This window comes from Octodon degus, unplaced genomic scaffold, assembly GCF_000260255.1.
Source record: "Octodon degus isolate 3935 unplaced genomic scaffold, OctDeg1.0 scaffold00257, whole genome shotgun sequence".
NCBI lineage: Eukaryota > Metazoa > Chordata > Mammalia > Rodentia > Octodontidae > Octodon > Octodon degus.
The window spans coordinates 769,406-783,980 of record NW_004524833.1 but is presented as its reverse complement, the minus strand read 5'-3'; the positions used below and the strand labels follow the sequence as shown (position 1 = coordinate 783,980).

At 34.4% G+C, this 14,575-nt stretch overlaps 1 pseudogene; it reads left to right on the top strand.

Moving 5' to 3' along the window:
- The first annotated feature begins 12,948 nt into the window (after positions 1-12,948).
- Positions 12,949-13,376, top strand: LOC101580062 (annotated as a pseudogene).
- The last annotated feature ends 1,199 nt before the right edge of the window (positions 13,377-14,575 follow it).

The following is a 14,575-nucleotide window of genomic DNA, read 5'->3' as shown; positions in this document are numbered from 1 at the left end:
TTGAAGTAGCGAGCATCTATTCCAATTTTCTGTAGGACTTTGAACATGAATGAGTGTTGGACTTTGTCAAAAGCCTTTTCTGCATCAATGGAGATGATCATGTGGTATCTGGATTTGGATCTATTAATATGTTGTACTACATTTATAGTTTTGCATATATTGAACCATGCTTGCATCCCTGGGATGAATCTTTAACTGGTCATGTTGTACACTCTTCTTGATAATTTCTTGTATTCTATTTGCTAGGATTTATTGAGGATTTTTGCATCTATGTTCATGAAGGAAATTGACCTATAGTTCTCTTTTTTAGTTGTGTCTTTCCCTGGTTAGTATCAGTGCATTAAATGCCTCCAGGAATGATTTTGGGAGGATTGCTTCCTTTTCAATTTCTTTGAAGAGTTTGGGGATTATAGGGATTATATGTCCATAATTTCTTGTAGAATTCACCTGTGAATCCATCAGGAACTGGACTTTTCTTGATCAGCAGGCTGTTTATTACATTTAGTATTTCATTGGCTGTTATTGGGTTATTGAGAGTTCTTATATCTTCTTGATTCAGTTTTGGTAATTTGTACCTTTGTAGGAATCTGTCCATTTCTTCTGTGTCTTCTATTCTGTGAGAGTAAAGGTTCTCAAGGTAGCTATTAATAATCTGAATTTCTATTGGGTCTGTGGTAGTCATATCCTTTTCATTCTTTATTGCTTGTATTTGAACTTTTTCTTTCCTCTTTTTGATGAGGTTATATAGGGGCTTATCAATTTTATTTAATCTTTCAAAGAACCAGCTTTTCAATTTGTTAATTCTTTGAACTGTTTTCTTCATCACAATTTAATTAATTTGTGCTCTAATCTTTATGATTTCTTCCTGCCTTTGGACTCTGGGTTTCGTTTGCTCTTCCTTTTCTAGATGCTGGAGGTGCAACATTAGGGTGTTTATTTGTTCCCCTTGTTTTCCTAATGTGTGAGTTCACAGCTATAAATTTCCCTCTCAGGACTGCTTTCTTCACGTTCCATAAATTCCGATAAGTTGTGCTTGAATTTTCCTTGAATTGTAGATATTGTTGAATTTCTTGTTTAATTTCATCTGTGACTCATTGGTTGCTGAATAGAGGGTTGCTTAATTTCCATGTATTTATGTTTTTTTTCTGTTTTCTTGTCTCATTTATTTCCAGTTTCATTGCCCTGTGGTCAGATAATATGCATGGCATAATTTCTATTTTTTTGCATGCACTTAACCATGACCTATGGACCAGTATGTGGTCTATTTTAGAAAATGACCCATGTGCAGCTGAAAAAAATGTATATTGAGCTGTTGTTGGGTGGAAGACTCTGTGTATATCCACTAGGTCCATTTGTTTTGAGTTCTGGTTCAGTTCTCCTAGATTTTGTTAATTTTTTTGTGTGCTTGACCTATGTTTTTGGGACAAGGGTTGTGTTGAGGTCTCCTGTTAAGACTGTAGTATTGGATATTAAATTTTTCATGTCCATTAGTTGTCTTATATAGTTGGGTGCTCCCGTTTTTTGGTGTGTATACATTTATGAGTGTTCCCTTTTCCTTTTGAATTTTTCCCCTAACCAGTATATATTGACCTGCTTTATTTCGTTTGATCATTCTTGGTTTGAAGTTGAGACTGTGTGAGTACAGGATTGCTACCCCTTCTTTTTTCTGAGGTGCTGTGACATGTAGTATTGTTTTCCATCCTTTGACTTTAAGCCTATGAATTTCTTTATGAGTTAAATGTTTTTCTTTTATGCAGCATATTGTTAGATTTTGTTTCCTGAGCTAATTTGCCAGTCTGTTTCTTTTAATTGGCTAATTGAATCCATTTACATTGATGGCTATAATTGAGATGTATTTACTTACAATTGACTTGTTATTTACCTGCTGTTGCTTACTCCTTCTTGTCCTGTGTTTAATTGTTCGCCTTATTTACTGAATTCCTTCTGTTCTCATACATGGAGTTCCAATCATTTTGGTCTGTATCTAGAACTTCTTTTAGCAATCTGTGTAGGGTTGGCTTTGTCATCATGAAGTTTTTTAATTGTTCTTTTTCGTGGACATATTTCACTTCTCCATCAAATTTGAAATATAGTTTTGCTGGGTATAGCAGTCTGGGCTGGAATTTGTTTTCATAGAAAGTGTTCTGTTCCATGTTCTTCTTTCTATCATGGTTTTTGAAGAGAAGTCGGCAGTTATTTTGATGGGTTTTCCTTGAAATGTGATTGTGTTTCTTTTCTCTAGTGGCTTTCAGTATATTGTTCTGGTGCTGGATTTTTGGGATCTTGACTATTATATGTCTCTGTGCATTTTTAAATGGGTTGAAGTTATTTGGCATTTGTATGCTTTGGTTATCTGAATGTCAGATTTTTTCCTCATATTTAGGAAGTTTTCTGCTGCCTCTTCTGCCCATATTCTTTTTGTATCATTTGAATTGACTCTTTCTTGCTAATTGAAGTCTATCAGTCTCACATTATTCATCTTTGCATCTTCTTGCAGGTGGTGAGTTACTTTTTCCTGTATCCTAGTTGTTTTTTTTTTATCCTAGTTGTTTTTAACGGATCCTTTCTTACCTTTTCATTAGCTGTGACAGCATCTTCAAGATCTGAAACTCTGTCTTCACTTTCATTCAGACGATTTTGCAAGCTTGTGATTTAAATTTTAATTTCCTCTATATCTCTTTGACTCTGCTTCATGCGATCTATTTCTTTTCTGTATTGTTCATTCAAGGAATCCATAGATTTTATAATCCCCTCTGTTTTTTTTTATCAATGTCTTCTTGAGAAATAGTTGTAAATTATTTTACTTAAGAGTTTATTTATGATCTGAGCTCCTCTGTATCTTTCTGCATTTGATTCTTTATTTCAGAGGCTCTTAATTCGGAATTCTTTTTTCATTTCAGATATTAATTCTGAAATTAATTCCTCTATACCTTTCTGCTGTTGTTTCTTTACTTCAGACGCTATTGATTCAGATATTTCAGTTCTGTGATTCTCAGTTTCTTCTGTGCTAGTGTCCTCTGCACGTGTTCTGGCTTGGCTCTTGATAATGCATTTTGTTCCTTCTCTTTGTTATTTTGTACAGGCTTATCCTGCCATAATCTTGTATGTGCTTAGATTTCTAAATTTCTGTGCAAAAATATGTAATTGTTTATTTTGTTTTATTTTATTATTTTATTTTTATTTTTTACACATTCTATAGGGATTTGTAGTTTAGCATAGGAACAAGTGTTGGAAAATACCTTTTCCATGTTATGTCTAAGGCGTTTGCTATTCAAATATAGTGATGTTAAACTAAAATACCTATGTTAAAGGGTAATAATATCATTAAGCTTCTTTTCTGGAGGATTAACAACTTAAGTCCGCAGATCAAAATATTAGAGAAAAAGAAGGGCTACAAGGATAGCCTATATTTTGATCCTTTAAGTTCAGTGAGAACTCACGACATATGAGAACCTGTACTGTAACACCCTGTAACTCAGTGGTGTCCCAAATTTTCTGTTCATGGAGATTATGAGGCCATAGAAGATAAAGACTGATGCTGTAGAGTACGTGTAACGAGAGTCACCTAGAGAAAAACATTCCCTAAGACTTTCACAGAGAGCAAATTTGTCAAGCAATGGCCATGACTCCAGATGGCTGACACTGACAAAATAACTACAAACTCCTGTACAGGGTGTCAGGGTAAATCCTGAGGGGATCTGACTGACCTTGTTAGATACAAAAGTTAAATTTTAGTTATATGTCTTGCTTTATCATGGTCTTAACGATCCTGCAGAGAATTATAAACCTGAGTTATAAAAAGTTAAGCCATATTAATATGCTGAGCTATAAAAAGCTCAAGTCAACAACTTCTGACATTGCTAGTTTTGTGGATAACCCACTACTATTATGGACTGTTTGACTATGTTGGATTATTTTCCTGAATTCATACACCCACATTATTTGAATGACTGTGGAACATCCATCTCTGACATAACTAAACAAAAAAAGGGTACATAAATTAAGGTCCATTTTGTCGTGGAAAAAAAAATATATATATATGTATCTGTATATATAAAATAGGATAGATATACAGCTACTTTCTCTTAATTCTATGAGAAGAAAGATTTGTACTAACATTGTTAAGCAAGATATCATGTCTGCATGTTGCCCTATGAATAACTATTATGAAGGCAACAATATGCAATGTATTAATTATTGTAACTGTCCTACTAACTTGTTTTAAAACTCTGTAATTGCTATTTATTTCTCAATAAAATTAAAATATATATAGATTACATCTCTTGTACAAAACTATTCAGATTTTTTTCTATGCAGATATTCATTTTATTTTATTTTTCATATTTGGTGACTTGTGTTATGTGAAAAATTTGATCTTATGATCTAAAAATGTCAAATTTGTTGGCATACAACTGCTCATAGTATCTCTTCTGGTACAAACTGGCCTTAAAAGCAGTGGCCAACAGCAGCAGAAACCAGCACCTGATAGAATCAATCTCAGGTGTGTAGCCCAAGCCAGCACCAGAAAGCAGTGGTCAACAGAAGTGTTGGCTGGCTTCTGGCTCTGTCACTTGTTGACATTTATCATTATCCAGTGCCATCTGGTGGCATCAGGACTGCTTCCAGAGGTACACTTGGCCAATTCATGATTTCCATCTGATTCAAGCAAAAGAATCCTAGGTTTATTGAAAATCATATTATATATTTGTCTGGAGTAAATGTTTGAGGTTTAGATAAAACTGAGTGGGAAATTAAGAAAATTGGAGGACATTTCCTGAATTTGAAAGCAAAAATGTTCTATATATGGTTCACATAATATTTATGAATCAATATTTAATATTTAAGTGTTGGCGCATCAAATTTATTTATACTGAATTTTATTATTCATTTGAATTAAACTTTATAAAATTTAAATGACAAGAATTTTAATTGAAATATTTCATAAATTATAAATTTTTATTTAAATATTTCTAATTTTCTCAAATATTGACAATCTATAAATTAAAATAGATATGGATTTTCTATTCTCATACAATATAAATTCCTGAAATTGCCTAAGTTATTTTACTTTTTTGCCAGTAAAATGTCTGGGATAATGAATATAAAATGCAATTGCATATGGACTAATATATGTTATTCAAAAAGAAAGTTTTTTTATGAAATCTAGATTCAGAATTTTTTTAAACCAAAGGTGTTGAGTGTAACTGTCCTACAAACCTGTTTTGAAATTGTCTCATTGCTATATCTTTCTGAATAGAATCAATATAAAAATAAATATATCACCAAAAAATTAAAATGACAATTTGTGTGAATTTTAATTCTTAAGTATGTCTCATGGTAACCTGATCTTGGAGGCAAACTTCACTTGATACTCAAAAAGAGAAAGTTTACATACATTTCTCAAGTACCCTTTGTTCATTTCCCTTGTCATTACCCATAATTCAGTTATCATAATGCATTCTTAATTCATTATTTGAAACATACTTAATTCTCTACACCTAAAATAACCTCATGTTTTCTTTTCTATCCAGTAGATATCAATTTCACCATTTCTGTTTTCTATCAAGAGGGGAGGTCAAGTAGGAAGAATGAGGTTAGATCTGTGTCTTCTTCAGTCTAACAGAAAAAAATATCTGTGTTACTTTGTTTCAAAGGTTGTTTTCTCTTTTTTACTAGCTCAAATTAATTCTTAAATATGAAAAATGTGTTTATTGAAAAATAACTTCTATACAGTAAAATCCATCTTTTAGTGCAGTGAGATCTGACACACATACAGTCCAATACTGACTACCATACGATACAACATTTTCCTTTAACCTAAATTTCCTCCTGCCCTTTTGTCATCAAACCCTCCCCAAACTACCAAACCAAAAACAGCCATTCATCTATGTGTTGTCCTTAAACTTTGCCTTGTACAGAATGTCATATAAATTTAAGTATGTAGAATAAAATCTTTTCTTTTCAAGTTGTTATATACATTTGAGACTTATTTATGGTATTGTATGCATGTGTAGTTCATTCTATTTTATAACTGAGTCACATTACTTTATAGAGATGTATCAGAAGATTTTATGGTGTTGGTGAATGTTTGAAATATTTACCTTTTGTAATAACTATGCATGAAGCCATTACAAACACCTAGGTATGTTCATGTTTCTCATTTTGTTATAATATTACTAAATTTGATTTTATTGGTGCCTTTTAGATATACATTGTGATTTCACTCATTATAAGAAATTTGTACTTGTATACAGTTTATCTTGCTCCTTCTTTTTTCCCTGTCTCTTTCCCCTCTCTTCAGCTCTTTTTTGTTTCTATTTACAAAAGCTTTATTTTCATTTTTAACTTCTATTCTTTTTTTTCTTGTCCCTCCCCACTTTTCTTCTTCCTCTCATGATCTGAACATTTCTTGCCATTTCCCAATATCCATTATACCTCTGGCTTCTTACTTACATCTTTAGTTCTTACATCAGAGAAATCAAGCAATATTTACATACACGAGTCTTATTTATTTCACTCAAGGTGCATACATTAACGAAAAATATCTTAAGCTTATTCACCTTTATGGCTGAGTAGTACTGCATTGTATAAAAAAGCCACATCTTCTTTATCCATTCATTGGTTGAATGGGTATTTGGGTTATTTCCAAGATTTAGCTATTACAAATTGTTCCACTGTAAAGAGGGGTATGAATACATCACTGAGTTATGATGTATTTATTTGTGGAAAAATGAAGAAGGTAAGTAGATGGGTCAAATGAGACCTCTAATTTTAGATGGTTTTTAAAGGAATCTCCACACTGATTTCCACCAAAATTGCACCAATGTACACACCCACCAACAGTAGAGAAGGGTTGAATTTTCCTACCAGCCCAACTAGAATTTGTTATTGGCTAATAACTGCTATTCTTCCAGGAATGTCATGGAATCTCAGCACTGTTTGAATTTGCATCTCTCAAATGATCAATGATATTGATATTTTTTCATACCTTTATTTGTGCTTTGTATTTATTAATCTGAAAAGTGTACATTCAATTCAGATGCAGTTTTTTATTGAGTCTTTAAATTTGGGAGATATACTTTAAGGTACCTTATATATTCTAGATAATGGTCCTTTGCCTGAGGAACAGCTAAACAAAGTTTTCCCTAATTGTGGGTTCTCTCTTCCCCTTGTTAATCGTTTATCTTGCTAGGCTACAGTTTTTTAATAAACCGAGATCCCAGGTGTGGACTCTTTGTGACAGTTGTGTGTTCAGAGATTTATTCATAAAGTCTTTGCCTACACCAATGCCTTCAAGGGTTCTACTTATTCTATCTTCCAGGAGATTCAGTGTACCTGTTTTAATGCATAGTTCTTTGATCGATTTCAATGTTAGTTTGGTGCATGGTGAAAGATATTGGTCTAACTTTAATCTTTGGTATGTGGAAAGCCAGTTTTACTAGCAAATTTATTAAAGAGATTATTTATCTTCTAATGAAGGTGTTTGCCCCCTTTGTTAAAGATAAGATGGTTGAGTGTGTTTTGGAGTTATTTCTGTTATACCATCCAATCTGTTTCAATAATCCTTGGGGGTTTTTTGCCATTTCAAGAGCTTTTATCATAATAACTTTGTACTATCATTTTAAGTCAAATATTTTCATGCCCCCTGCCTTGCCTTTGTTTCCCAGTATTGCTTTTATTATCCTAGGTCTCTTCTTGTTCTAAGTGAATCTTAGGATTTTCTCTGATTCTGTGTGTCATGCTATTGAAATTTTCACTGGAATTGCTTTACATCTGCATAACAATTTTGGAAGTATGACCATTTTTATAATATTGGTTCTTCCTAAGAACAAATTTTGTCTAGTTGATCTATTTGTCTAAGTTAATCTATTTGTAATTGAATCCAATTACAGGTACATTAGTGTTTATTTAATTTTCCATATCAGTTAGTATTTGTTTTATATAATTGAGTGTGCGAGAATTGGTGCATATATATTTATGATTGCTATCTCTGCTTCTTGGTTTGTTCTCTTTACAAGGATGGAGATAAAATGTTCACATTCACATACAAAAAATAACAAATAATCAACAGAGAACAGAAGAATAAAAACAAGAAAAGAATAGGAAAAATGACAAAGAACATGTCCATTTTTCTACTGGTAGACAACATGGGCAGACAGAGTTAAGATCTGAATTGATTAATCCCAGAAAACCAGCTATAGCTTCACAGTAGGATAGTGGATAATCCCAAACAAAAGTTACATTTCTTGTTATATAGGTCTTGCTTTATCTTGTTCTTAATGATCCAACAGAAAAGTATAAAAACGAGGTATAAAAACGAGGTATAAAAAGTAAAACCATATTAATATGCTGAGCTGTAAAAGGCTCAAGTCAACAATTTCTGACATTGCCAGTCCTATGGATAACCCACTACTATTATGGACTACTGGACTACATTGGATTATTCTGCTCAATTCCCTCACCTGCAATATTTAAATAGCAATGGAATACCCATCTCTGACAAAATTAAACCAAAAAAAAGGTGACATGAATGAAGGGCCACTTTGTATCTACATATACAAAATAGGATAGATATACAGCTACTTTCTCTTAATTCAGTGAGAAGAAAGACTTGTACTAATAGTGTTTGGACAGGATGTTCTGTCTGTATCTTTTACTATGAATAGCCAGTACGAAGAAAACAATATGTAGTGTATTAATTATTGAAGCTGTCCTACTAATAGGTTTTGAAATTGTCTCATTGCTATTTGTTTCTCAATAAAATTAATTTTTAAAAATCTGCATCTTTAGCTCCCCTGAAGTTGAGGCTCGCTTCTTGTTGAGATTCTGGAATCTGATCAGCCTTTAGCACTCCATGTGCCTCTTGCCAGCATGAATTCAGGTTCCTGCTGATTTGAACTTGCCCCTTGACCTCCTAATAATTTGAACCTGGTCACCCTCACCATGACTTTGGGAGGCACTATACATAGCTGGCCTGCAGTTATTCTGAATTCCAAGATCAATTATCCCTTCCTCAAGATGTCTACTAGTCAATTGCCCTCTCCTTGGAGACATCTGAGCCGAAATAACTCACCAGTAATCATGTAATCTCTGAATACAAATCAGCTTTTATATTCCTTTCTAATATCTATGCCTTTTATTTCTTTTTCTTCTCTGACCATGCTAACAAAGATGTTCAATATGATGTTGAATTATAGTAATGGGAGTTGACATGCTTACCTTGTTTGTAATCATAGAGAAAAAAATTATCCAGGATTTCACCATTAAGTATGATATTATGTATGAGATTTTTCACAGATGCCATTTATTGGGCTATGGAAGTCTCAAATTTTAATTCCGCGTTTCTTTAGTGTTTTCATCAGAAATATATGTTAAATTTTGTCAAGTAATATTTCTGCAGCAAATGAGAGGATCTTATGGCTTTATTGCTTTAAGTTATTTGTATGATGAAAGATATTGATTGCTTTTCAAATATTTTACAGTATTAAAGGTAAGGGACCAATGCAATTTGCTCATGATGTATTATTTTTACATTTAACTAAATTTGATTTACTATTATTTTGTAGCTTTTTTTGATGCGTGTTTTTAAAGGATACCAAGTTTAATTTTTATTTTTTTATACTGTCTGATTTGGCATGAGGGTAATTCTGGCCTTATAAAATAAGAAGTCTTTGTTCCAACTGTTTTTCTTTTTGTACAGAATTGGAATATTTTCTTTCAGTGTTTGCTAGAATTCTCCAGTGAAGCATCTGGGGAGGAGCTGTATTTTGGGAAGGTTTCAATTCTGAATTCAGTTCTTCAAGTATAAATAGACTTGTACAGTTTGAGTTAAACTTCATTTGTATCATTTAAAGAACATTTTTAAGTTGTCATATTTGCTTATAAAGATGTTCATTAATTTTTCTCATCTTTTTAATATTATTGGTGGAGGACAATGGCTGATCTCTTTTACCTTCAATAGATACTTTGGTGTCTGTCCCACAGGAATGTAGGTCACAGGTCAGTCACAAGATGTGGGCAATGGAATTCCCTCTTGCACTTTGTCTCCACATTTTGAGGGTTTCCTATACTCTTAGTCACCCTAAGTTATGCAGACTAGAATCTGCCTCAGTCTAAAATCTGTAAAATCATTAAATTCACCTATGCAGTTTCCTTTACCCATGTACTCCCTGCTTGCAATGCCAATATCACTGAAGAATTTTTATCACTCTCCATTTTCTTTATATCATATTTTTAAATATCTCTTTCTTTTTGGTGCAGTTGCTTATTTACATAGATTAATAAAAGATGCTCAGATATTATTGAAAGTGTAAATTTCACTCAATTTAACTGCTACTGCTAAGTTCCTCGAATTATCAGTTATATTCTGTGTGGAGCACAAACCTTTTATAAAGGACAGATATTATAAAGGAAATTCTCCTCATAGTTTATAAGTCTAAGTAAACTATTTTAACAATTTTATATCCTATAGGATTTTTTGAGTCAACTTGGAGCTATGGTTATGTTAAACAAAGACCTTGGGATCCCTTATTGGTTGTGATAGGGCAAAAAGTATGAGTTCTCACTTTGTTGTATTTTGTCCATGTAGCTTCCATAAAATATGGTACAGGGAATACTTAAGTCAAATGGAAACTTATTTTGAAACAAGATAATTTTCCTTCATCCTGCCTTTTTCTCCCTTTCCTGATGAACTAAGCTTGGAAACCTACAAGAACTTCTGAGAGCCCTTTTTTTTTAAATTTTATTAGTATAGTGTCTTACTATGTAAATTGGACTTGTGGTGATCCTCCTGTTTTCAGCCTCTCCAGCACTGGGATTACAGGCATGCACCACCACACCAGGACTCGGTGGCTGGCTCAGCAAGCCCCATGGGCAGGGCTGGTGGGACATATGGGACTGGGGATCAAACCCTAGTCCCTATGCTTGCCAAAGCAGGGGCTTAGTCCAGTAAGCTATCTCACCAGCTCTCTGAGAGTCCCTTTGATAATGTTTAAGCCCAGTAGAGATCCTATCTAAAACTGGTTTGATTTTCTCCTTCTACATTCTCCTAGTTCCTTTTACATTCCAGGACACCAAACAGCTCCAGAACATTAATCATACTTAAATTTTCAATATCTCCTAAATAAAAGAAGGAGGGGCTAAGAAGTAGACCAGTTGACAGAAACTCTTTAGAGTAGGACATTACTCTTTTAGACAAATATCTGTTCTTTCTTCTTTCATTAATAGTGAAACAATTATTCATGCATAGTCATATTCATAGGCCAATAAGTGTAAATTATAACTCCACCACAGTCTTTGCACCTACATCCACTTTGTTTATACACATAAATAAAACCTGACCTCAGCTTTGTGCTAAAAATCTACACAGTGTTGTGAGGCACAAAGGAAGGAATGAAAAACTATGGAGGTGAGACTCTGTAAGTCACTAAGTGACAACAAAGTATACAAAAGTGAACTGGTCACTTAGATGTAAAAAGTTAAATGTTGAATCCATCTTGTATCTTCAGTGAAATATGAGGGTAGAGTTTGATAACCTAGTAACAGGAAATGAATTTGAAAATATAATGAAAAACCTACCAACAAAGAAAAGCCCAGGATATGAGGGTTTCACAGCTGAATTCTATAAGAAATTTAAATAATATTTACAGCCAAGTCTTCTCAAAATCTAAAATGAAATTGAAATGGAAGCAATTCTTCCAAACTCATTCCTGGAAGCAAACATTACTCTGATACCAAAACCAGAGAAAGATCCAACTAAAACAGAGAACTACAGACAAATCTCTCTAATGAATATAGATGCTAAAATACTAGCAAACAGAATGAAGCAAATCAACAAGAATATTATACATCATGGCCAAGAGGATTCGTCCTAGGATCACAGAGATATTTCAACATATGCAAATTGGTAACTATATTATACCATATTAATAGCCAAGAACAACAACAACAAAAAAATGATCATCTCAATAGATGTAGAAAAAGCTTCTGATAACATCCAGCACTTACTCATGATAAAGACCCTACATAAAATAGTAATAGATGGTGTATATCTCAAGCTGCTAAAAGCTATCTATGAGAAACCATCATACTAAATGGACAAAAACTGAAAGCCTTCACTTTAAAAATCAAGAACAAGACAAGTATATCCACTGTCTCCACTCCTATTCATTATAGTCTTGGAAACATTAACCAAAGCAATTAGACAAGAGAGAAATAAAAAGAATAAAGATAGAAAAATAAGAAGTGAAATTATCACTGTTTTAAGATGGCATGATACTCTACATAGAAGATCTCAAAAACTCCACCAAGAGACTTGCAGATTTAAAAACTAAATTCAGTAGTGTAGCAGGATACAATGTCAACACTCAAAAATCAGTAGCATTTTTGTAAACAAACAATGAACACATTGAGAAATTAGAAAAACCATACCTTTCACAACAATATCCCAAAAAATGAAATACTTAGGAATCAATCTCACAATGGAAGTAAAAGGTTTATACAGTGAAAATTACAGTACTCTGAGAAAATATTGAAGAGTATTTCAGAAAATGGAAAGATATTCCTTGCTCCTGGAAAAGAAGAACCAACATTGTGAAAATGGCCATACTCCCAAAATTGATACACAGATTCAATGTAATCCCAATTGAAAAACCATTAGAATACTTCACAGAACTAGAGAAAATATTTCTAAAATTCATCTGGAACCAGAAGAAACCCAGAATAGCAAAAGCAATCCTGGAAAGCAAAAGACAGGGGACATCACAAGCCCTGATCTGAAATTATATTACAAAGCTACTGTGATAACATCAGCATGGTACTGGCATGGAGATGGACATGAGGATCAGTGGAACAGATTAGAAGACGCACACACAGCCATTTTAGCATTTTGTTGGAGGTGTCCATGCCACAAAGAAGAGGCCCTGCAGATTTCCATGCAGCTGGGTCCAGATGGTGGAGCTGTTCATTAGAAACCTGCTCTGGGAGACCACAGAGCAAGAGATATGCTCACTCTTTGAGCAGTATGGGAAGGTGCTGAAATGTGACATCATTAAGAACGATAGCTTTGTGCACATAGAGGACAAGACAGTGGAGGAGGCCGTCTGGAACCTGCACCACTATAAATTGCATGGGGTGAACACCAATGTGGAAGCCATCAAGAACAAGAGCAAAGTTTCAAGTAAGTTACACATGGGTAACATCAGCCCCACCTATACCAACCAAGAGCTTTTGGCCAAAATTGACGGATATTATCCAGTCATTGAATGTGACATCATGAAAAATTATCCTTTGTACACATGGAGCAGGCAGAAGATGCAGTGGAGGTCAACAGAGGCCTTGATAACACTGAGTTTCAAGGTGGGATGTGTATGGGCTGAAATTCCAAGCTGCATTTGTGCATGAGAGTACACACTTCATTAGTTCCCCATATATAGAAGTTTTTGGCTCTGGCATTCAGTCCTTCAGGAACCATGGACCTCAATTTACTTTGTTAAGTTCAGACCACTTTTCTTTTTCTTTCTATTGTCCATTATCCTGTTCTTGCTGTTGTTTAATACTTCTGTAGCTTCCCATTCATGTTCTGTTTTCCTAGCAGGCCTCATTGTATGCAGAAGCTCTGGTAGGGTCTGCCCTGTCTCCTCTCTGCCTCCTGCCTTAAGTGGGTGTTGGATTTGGGAATGACCTAGGTTGGAGTCACCACTGCTCTTGGGTTTCTTTCAGCCTAAAGGCTAGACCTAGTGTTGGATCACTCTACCTCTTTATCTTTCCAGTGGAAAAAAAAGCTTTTTCAACTTAAAAAAAAAAAAAAAAAGAAAATGCACACATAACTGCAAACTATCTTACCTTTGATAAAGGGGTCATACATGCTGACTAGAAGAAATAAATGGTGCTAGAGGGGCCTGCTGGTTAGCTCAGTTGTTTAAGAGCTTGCTTATGCAAAGGCAGTCAGGTGCAGGATACCACGGTTTGATCCCCAGCTCCAAATGCCTTACCAGACCCTCCCTTAAGGCAGTCTGAGCCAGCCAAATAAATAAATAAATAAATAAATAAATAAATAAATAAATAAACTACTTAACTTTCAAGAGTCGGCTGGCCAAATAAAAATAGCTCAGCAGAGTAAAGTGCCTGAAACCAGGTGCAGGGGCCCAGGGTTCAATTCCCTGGCCTGCCATGCTGGCCCCGCCCATGAGGGGGCAATTGCGAATGGTCATTGTGACTCATGCCTGTAATCCCAGCTCCTGGGAGTTTTTAAACAGGAGGATCACTATGAGTCCGATGTAGTAGACCCTGAACACCCTGTAGACCCTTCTCTAAAACACACACAAAAAAAAAGAAAAGAAAAAGAAAGAAACATTTGAATGCCTTTTGCCATTTTCTGCCTTTTCTTCCAGCTGCCGCCATGAAGGTTGAGCTGTGCAACCTCAGCGGGTACAACTTCTACCTGGGACACGGGAGGTGCTATGCCAGGATCGACGGGAAGGTCTTCCAGTTTCTGAATGTAAAATGCGAGTCTATATTCTCTAGGAGAAATCCTCAGCAAATAAACTGGACTGTTCTTTACAGAAGAAAGCACAAC